We start from the raw sequence: 9,330 nt of genomic DNA, 5'->3' as shown, positions 1-9,330 counted from the left end.
TTTTTTTTTTTTTTTTTTTTTTGAGACAGAGTCTCACTCTGTCACCTAGGCTGGAGTGCAGTGGCACAATCTCGGCTCACTGCAGCCTCTGCCTCCTGGGCTCAAGCGATCCTCCTGCCTCAGCCTCCTGAGTAGCTGGGACCACAGGCGCCCGCCACCACACCCAGCTAATTTTGGTATTGTTAGTAGAGACAAGGTTTTGCCACGTTGGCCAGGTTGGTCTTGAACTCCTGACCTCAGGTGATCTGCCTGCCCCGGCCCCTCAAAGTGCTGGGATTACAGGGGTGAGCCACCATGCCTGGCCATGGTTCCCATTTCTTTGGGTACTAGAAAGTTAAGGTGGAATGTTGTTTTCAGAAAGTCCTCTGAAGCTTTGCACCTGGATTGGAAATTGAAGTTGCTTCTTTGTGCCTTAGATGTTCCAAGTAAGGGTGGCATATTTCATTCTTTCTGACATAATTTCAAACTGGTTTCTAGTCTATCATTTCAGGGAACCAAGCTTCTCAGTCAGAGAGAAAACAGTAGTCACTCCAGGAAGCGGGTGTTTTGATGCTTAACAGCTGCAGCATGTCCTTGAGGGAAAGATTATTTCTCTTTAACTTTGCAGCTAACTTTATTTGTATGTGTCCTCCCAGATTCATGCATAGCAGGGCATAGTTTTATTTTCTCAGTCCCAGTTAATTTATTTTCTCGGTTTTAAAGTCTGAAGAAATGGGCCAGGCACCGTGGCTCACTCCTGTAATGCCAGCACTTTGGGAGGCTGAGGTGGGTGGATCACTTGAGGTTAGGAGTTCGAGACCAGCCTGGCCAACATGGTGAAACCCTGTCTCTACTAAAAATACACAATTAGCTGGGCGTGGTGGCAGGTGCCTGTAGTCCCAGTTACTTAGGAGGCTGAGACAGGAGAACTGCTTGGACCTGGGAGGCAGAGGTTGCAGTGAGCCGAGATCATGCCATTGCCCTCCAGCCTGGGTGACAGAGTGAGACTGTCTCAAAAAAATAAAATAAAATAGCCTGCAGAAATGGTGAGATAGTGTTCTCTCTAACACCATTCAGGACACAAAGAAAAAAAGAAAAAGAAAATGAATAAGCATTGAGATTTTACAGATCAACTCTTACTAGTCTAACATAGTTAAGGGATATGGACTGGTATGTAGATGGTCTTGCTAAACTTTTCCACAGGAATCCAAGCTAGGGAAAACACCTTTGAACACAATACTGGCATGCAGGTTGATGTACAGAAAAGGGCACAGGCTGTCTAGCCAGCCAGGTTTGAATTCTGTCTCTAATGGGACAAGACATGGGCAAATTATTTGTCCCTGCTGAGGTTTTCATTAACAGATGTTCATGGAGCTAGTTACTCTACACACTCTAAACTGGATTTCTCTCATCAGGGTTATTGAGAGAATTAAATAGGTTAACAGGCAAATATATTTAGCACTGTTCCTGTCCCCCAAAATATGCTACCCTGAGTCTTGAAATGTAAAGAAAATTCTGGAGGAGGAGACTGTTGACTTATTGGCATTCAGGATCCTAACAAATAGGGGCAGAAATGATTGCAGCTTGCATGAGGGGAGCAGGAGTCTAAGGATAATCTTTAAGAACCAGAGACATATGGTATTTTTCCTAAAATGACCTTTTTCATATATTAATATTTCTGAAATCAGGATATAATATAAAATCTATTATGTATATTTAATAGGGTATTTCTTAATTTCGACTAGAATAGATCACTTTTAAAAATATATATATTCTTTCTTTTTGCAGAGATGGGGTTTCACTACATTGTCCAGGCTGGTCTCGAGCTCCTGTGCTCAAGCAGTCCTCCCGTATTAGCCTCCCAGAGTGCTGGGATTATAGGCGTCAACCACCACACCCAGTCTAACATGGATAGATCTCTCAATGGTTGTTATTTTCTTTTAATTTCTAATTTTACTGCATTGCAAATAGTGAAATGGCCTGATTTCTGTCTTTTGAAATGTGTTGTAATTTTCTTTGTGTCTTAAAGCATAATCAGTTTTTTATATTTCCTTTTTTTTTTCTTTGAGACAGAGTCTTGCTTTGTTACCCAGGCTGGAGTCCAGTGGCAAGATCTTGGCTCACTGCAACCTCTGCCTCCCAAGTTCAAGCGATTCTCCTGTCTCAGCCTCCCTAGTAGCTGGGATTACAGGCATGTGCCACCATACCCAGCTAATTTGTGTATTTTTTTCAGTAGAGACAGGGTTTCATCATGTTGGCCAGGCTGGTCTCAAACTCTTGATCTCAGGTGATCCCACCTGCCTTGGCCTCCCAGAGTGCTAGGATTACAGGTATGAGCCACTATGCCTGGCCTATATCTATGCCTTTAAATCAAACTTGCTCATTACATTACTTAAATCTTAAATAGCCTTATTTTTATTTATTTGATGTGTTGATTTTGTGAGAGATGTGTGTTAAAATCTCCCATTATGATTCAGAATTTGTTCAATTTTCCTTGATTACTAAAAGTGTTGGCATATTGTTTGGTTCATAAAGATTCAAAACTATCGGCCGGGCGCGGTGGCTCAAGCCTGTAATCCCAGCACTTTGGGAGGCCGAGACGGGCGGATCACGAGGTCAGGAAATCGAGACCATCCTGGCTAACACGGTGAAACCCCGTCTCTACTAAAAAATACAAAAAACTAGCCGGGCGAAGTGGCGGGCGCCTGTAGTCCCAGCTACTCAGCTACTCGGGAGGCTGAGGCAGGAGAATGGCTAAACCCGCGAGGCGGAGCTTGCAGTGAGCTGAGATCCGGCAACTGCACTCTGGCCTGGGTGACAGAGCGAGACTCCGTCTCAAAATAAATAAATAAGATTCAAAACTATGATATCTGCCAGGTGTTTTAGACTTTTATTAATATGAAATATCGCACATTATCTCTGTTACAGCTTTTTACCCTGAATGCAGTTTTCTCTGTTACCAAATATTGTTAGTACTGCAGTTCTGTATGTTTTCTAATGCCAATATTTTCAGTCTTCTTGTATCATTTTCTTTTGGGTATGTCTCCTAGAAACAGCACATCCAAGTCTTCTGTTTATTTTTCCTTGTGTATTTTTTAGGTGAATTTAATTCATTGACACTGTGATAACTGTTATGTTTGGGCATATTCTGGTCATCTTATTTTGTACCTTCAATTTATCATGCTTTCTTCTTGGAGTATTATAATTTCTTTCTTTCCAGCTATGATGGACATACTGTAAGGTGGTGTCCCGTTATCCCCACTTCTAATATTCATGCATTTGTGTAGTCCCCTGCCTTGAGTGCAGGCAGCACTTGTTACTTGTTTCCAACCAACAGAATATGGCAAAGGTGATAGGATGTAATTTGTAATGATCTTACCCTACTTGAGACTCTGTCTTGCTATCAGACTCCCTCTAGAGACTCTTTTTGCTGGCTTAAAGTGGATCAGAATAGTGTTAGGTTTAAAAAAGAAACTTATATTGTACCTCAGAGTATTATTTTATTTTATTTTATTTTACTTTATTTTATTTATTTATTTACTTTTATTTATTTATTTTTTTGAGACTGAGTCTCGCTCTCTGGCCCAAGCTGGAGTGCAGTGGAGGGATCTCCCTTCACTGCAAGCTCCGCCTCCTGGGTTCATGCCACTCTCCTGCCTCAGCCTCCTGAGTAGCTGGGACTACAGGCGCCCGCTACCACTCCCTGCTAATTTTTTGTATTTTTAGTAGAGACAGGGTTTCACCGTGTTAGCCAGGATGGTCTCGATCTCCTGACCTCATGATCAGCCCGCCTCGGCCTCCCAAAGTGCTGGGATTACAGGCATGAGCCACCGCGCCTGGCCTAAAATTTCTTTTTTGAGACAAGGTATTGCTTTGTTGCCCAGGCTGGAGTGCAGTGATGTGATCCTGGCTCACTGCAGTCTCGACCTCCTGGGCTGAAGCTATCCTCCCGCCTTAGCCTCTGGAGTAGCTGAGACTACAGGCACACACCACACACTGAGGCGGGCAGAGGCTGAGGCAGAACGGTTGCTTGAGCCCAGCAGTTTGCAGCTGCAATGAGTAGTGAATGTACCACTGCACTGCAGCCTGAGAAACAGAGCAAGAGAGCCTGTTAAAAAAAATAGATAGGGCCAGACACGGTGGCTCATGCCTATAATCCCAGCACTTTGGGAGGCTGAGGCCGGTGGATCACCTGAAGTCAGGAGTTCAAGACCAGCCTGGCCAAACATGGTGAAACCCCGTCTCTACTAAAAATACAAAAAAATTAGCCGGGCATGGTGGCGGGCGCCTGTATTCCCAGCTACTTGGGAGGCTGAGGCAGGAGAATCGCTTGAACCTGGGAGGCGGAGGTTGCAGTGAGCCGAGAATGTGCCAGTGCACTCCATCCTGGGCAAAACTGTGAAACTCCATCTCAAAATAAAATAAAATAAATAGATAAGTTACAAAAAAAAAAAAAAAAGGCCTGATTCTGATTAAATAATTTCAGAGAAATAAAAAGAACATTTATGGCCGGGTGAGGTGGCTCACGCCTATAATCCCAGCACTTTGGGAGGCCAAGGCGGAAGGATCACTTGAGCCAGGAGGTTCAGGCTGCAGTGAGAGAGAAAAGATGTTCATGAGAGAACATGAACCAGAAAAGAAAATAAATAAATAAAAATTTTAAAAAGAGATGTTATTTTTAAAATAAAATATATGTATCATCAATTTTACCATGTGCAGTTTTAGGTAAAATCATTTTTATTTGATGTAATTACTAACAGTAGTATTCATTTTAAATTTGACAAAAGACTGAGTCTCACTCTGTTGCCCAGGCTGGAGTGCAGTGGCGTGATCTCTGCTCACTGCAACTTCTGCCTCTCAGGTTCAAGCAATTCTCCTGCCTCAGCCTCCCGAGTAGCTGGGACTACAGGTGCCCGCCATCACACTGGACTAATTTTTTGTATTTTAGTAGAGACGGGGTTTCACCCTGTTGTCCAGGCTGGTCTCCACTCCCTGAGCTCAGGCAATCCGCCCGCCTCGGCCTCCCAAAGTGCTAGGATTACAGGCATGAGCCACTGCGTGCCCGGCTGATAATTTGCACTTTTTCTTAGAAAATCCATGAGAAATAATGAGTAATTCCTTTTTCGTAATTCAGGCTTCATCCATTGTGCTAGATGCTCTAATACATTACTAATCTGATTTTCCCACATACTTATTAAGCTTCTGTATAAAGTAGTAACTGTCCACACTGTGACGAATACAAATAATAAATCATGGTATATTAAATATTCTCAATGGTCAAATTGACAGTCAAAATACCCTGCTTCACTGTCAAACTTATAAGGCAAATAATCCAATTTTTTTTTTGCGTTTTGGGAACTACTAATTAGTTCAGTCATATTAAAATGTAAAGAAAGAAAACTAGGCCAGGCACACTGGCTCACATCTGTAATCCCAGCTCTTTGGGAGGCCTAGGCGGGTGGATCATGAGGTCAGGAGATCGAGACCATCCTGGCCAACATGGTGAAACCCCGCCTCTACTAAAAATACAAAAATTAGCCGGGCATGGTGGCGGAGGCCTGTAGTCCCAGCTACTCGGGAGGCTGAGGCAGGAGAATTGCTTGAACCCAGGAGGCAGAGGTTGTGGTGAGCCATTGCACTCCAGCCTGGGTGACAGAGCAAGACTCCCTCTCAAAAAAAGAAGAGAGAGAGAGAGAGAGAGAGAGAGAGAAAGAAAACTAAAGGAACTTTAAGTTACCATTACATCTGTCTTAAGCTAAAAAAAAAAAAGTTAAGACCAATGTTGGCAAATATAACAAAATCAAATTAATTAATACAAAAATTTTATAAGTGGCTCTGTAGATTATTCAGCCTTTTTGGAGAGCAATATGGCAACAGTGATAAATTATACTACTTTGGGAAATGTACAACAAACAATTATTGCAATCCAAAGGAATAAGGAATATTGTACAATGAGGTTTATAGTATAGTCTTCATAACAAAACTCTGAAAACTAAATTTTATCCATGATGTTATAAAAGCGGTGGAATGTATACAAAATATATACTTATCTATGAACATTTAGTTGTTTTTTTTTTTGAGACGGAGTCTCGCTCTGTCACCCAGGCTGGAGTGCAGTGGTGTGATCTCGGCTCACTACAAGTTCCGCCTCCCGGGTTCATGCCATTCTCCTGCCTCAGCCTCCCGAGTAGCTGGGACTATAGGTGCCCGCCGCCACGCCTGGCTAACTTTTTGTATTTTTAGTAGAGACGGGGTTTCACCGTGTTAGCCAGGATGGTCTCGATCTCCTGACCTCATGATCAGCCCGCCTCAGCCTCCCAAAGTGCTGGGATTACAGGCTTGAGCCACCACACCTAGCCAAACATTTAGTTTTTTACAGTAGTTGATGTCATTTACATTTTCCCACATTTATACCACGTTCTTTCCCTTTCATTCCTTTACGTATCCCAGGGGATTCTATGTGGGATCACTTGTCTTCTACAGTTAGTATTAGCTTTAGAATTTCCGTTGGTGACAGCTTTCTGGTGATTACGTGTTAATTTTTTTCTTGCAGAAGATTATCAGATGTCTTTTATCACCCCAAATCTTTTTTTTTTTTTTTAAGAGACAGGGTCTTACTCTGTCTCCTATGTTGGAGTGGAGTGGCACCATCATAGCTTACAGCAGCCTTGACCTCCTGGGCTCAAGTGATCCTCCCACATCAGCCTCCTGAGTAACTGGGACCATAGGCACGCACTACACTCAGCTAATCTTTTAATGTTTTGTTAAAACAGGATCTTGCTATGTTCCCCAGGCTGCTCTCGAACTCCTGAGCTCAAGTGATCCTTCCCTCTCAGCCTTCCAAAGTGCTGGAATTACAGGCATGAGCCATTGCACCTGGAGTCACCTCCAATCTTAAAATAATTTTGACTGATTGGCAATTCTCAGCTGTAGTTATTCTCACCACATTCAGCACATCATTCCACTGTTAACTGTTTTTCACAGTTTCTATTCAGAGGTCAAAAAAGTAAAAAATCAGCTTTACTGTTGCTCCTTTTTCTTTTCTTTCTTTTGTTCTTTGTTTTCTTTCTTTCTTTCTTTTTTTTTTTTTTTTGAGACAGGATCTTGCTCTGTCACTCAGGCTGAAGTGCAGTGCCATGATCACGGCTCACTACAGCCTCGACCTCCTGGGCTCAAGTGATCCTCCCATCTCAGCCTCCAAAGTAGCTGGGACTACAGGTTTGTGGCCACCTTGCCCTGCAATTTTTATTTTTATTTTTATTTTTTATTAGAGATGAGGTCTCCCTATGTTGCCCAGGCTGGTATTAAACTCCTGGGCTCAACCAATCCTCCCACTTTGGCCTCCCAAAGTGCTGAGATTACAGGCAGGAGCCATTGCACCCAGCCAGTTGTGGGGTGTTTTTAGATAGTCTTTATCGGGTGGTGAAAGTTCCTTCTGCATTAGTCTGCTCAGGCTACCATAAGAAAAAACCACATATTGGGTAGTCTAAACAACATACATTTGTTTCTCATAGTTCTGGAGACTAAAATCCCAAGATCAAGGTGCCAGCAGGATTGGGTTCTGTTGATACCTCTTTTCCTGGCTTGTAGATGGCTGCATTCTCACTGTGTCCTCCCATGGCCTTTTCTCTGCATTTGTGTTGGTGAAGTGGGGGAGATCTGATGTCTCTTCCTTTTCTTATAATGAGAGTAGTCCCCTCAGATTAGGGCCCCACCCATATGACCTCATTTAACCTTTATTTCTTTTAAGACGGTGTCTCGCTCTGTCACCCAGGCTGGAGTTCAGTGGCGCGATCTCGGCTCACTGCAACCTCCATGTCCTGGGTTCAAGCGATTCTCCTGCCTCAGCCTCACGAGTAGCTGGGATTACAGGTGTGCGCCACTATGCCTGGATAATTTTTGTATTTTTAGTAGAGACGACGTTTCACCATGTTGGCCGGGCCGGTCTCGAACTCCGACCTCAAGAGATCTGCCCACCTCAGCTTCCCAAACTGCTGAAATTACAGGTGTGAGCCACTGTGCCCGGCCTCATTTAACCTTCATTACCTCCATAAAGGCCCTGTTTCCAAATACAACCACATTGGAGGTTAGGGTTCCAACATATGAATTTGAAGGGGGAACACAATTCACTTGATAACACCTTCTATTTCTAGTTTGTTGTGTGTATTTGTTTTTATCATGGAAGGGTATTATATTTTGTCAAGTGCTTTTTCTGTATCTGTTAAGGTTAGCATGTGGTTTTTCTTTATATTACTATGGTATGGTATATTGATTTTCAGATGTTAAACAAACTTTGCATTCCTGGGATAAATCCCATCTGGTCATCGTGTATAATCCTTTTTATACGTTGCTGGATTCAGTTTCCTAAGTTTTAGGGTTTTTTGCTTTTGTTTTTGTTGAGACAGAGCCTTACTCTGTCACCAGGCTAGAGTGCAGTGGCGTGATTTTGGCTCACTGCAACCTCCACCTCCCGGGTTTGAGCAATTCTCGTGTCTCAGCCTCCTGAGTAGCAGGGATTACAGGCATGCGCCAATGTGCCTGGCTAATTTTTGTATATTTAGTAGAGATGGGGGTTTCATCATGTTGGCCAGGCTGGTCTCGAACTCCTGACCTCCAGCAATCCCCCCACCTCAGCCTCCCAAAGTGCTAGGATTATAGGCATAAGCCGCCATGCCCAGGCTTGGGGTTTGTTTTGATAATTTTTGTGTACATATTCATAAGAAATATTGGTCTGCAGTTTTCTTGTTATGTCTATGTCATTCTTTAATATCAGAGTAATACTAGCCTCACAGAATGAATTGCAAAGAGTTCCCTCTTGTTTTTTGGAAGAATTTGTAAGAACTAGTGTTAATTCTTCTTTAAACATTTTGGTAAAATTCACCTCAGAAGCATCTAGTCCTGGGCTTTTCTTCATGGAAAGTTTTTTTTTTTTTAATTATTAATTCAATCTCATTACTTGTTGTATATCCATTCAGATTTTCTTTTTGTTTTAGTTTTTATTTTATTTTTTTGAGACAGGGTCTTGCTCTATCACCCAGACTGGAGTTCTTTAGATTTTCTATGTCTTCTTGAGTTAATTTTAGTACTTTTTGCTTTCTAGGAGTTTACCCATTTCATTTGGGTTATCTAATTTGTTGATATACAATTGTTCATTGTATTTTCTTATATTCCTTTTTATTTCCGTAAGGTCTGTCTTGATGTCTCCTCTCTTATTCCTGATTTTAGTTATTTAAGTCTTCTCTCTTTTGTTATTGGCCAATATAACTACTGGTTTGTCAATTTTGTTGATTTTCAAAAACCAACTTTTGGTTTTGTTGATTTTCTCTATTGTTTTTATATTCTCCATATCGT

This window comes from Theropithecus gelada, chromosome 5, assembly GCF_003255815.1.
Source record: "Theropithecus gelada isolate Dixy chromosome 5, Tgel_1.0, whole genome shotgun sequence".
In the NCBI taxonomy this organism is placed as follows: Eukaryota; Metazoa; Chordata; class Mammalia; order Primates; family Cercopithecidae; genus Theropithecus; species Theropithecus gelada.
The sequence above is the reverse complement of the archived record's forward strand: the minus strand, read 5'-3'. Positions refer to the sequence as shown.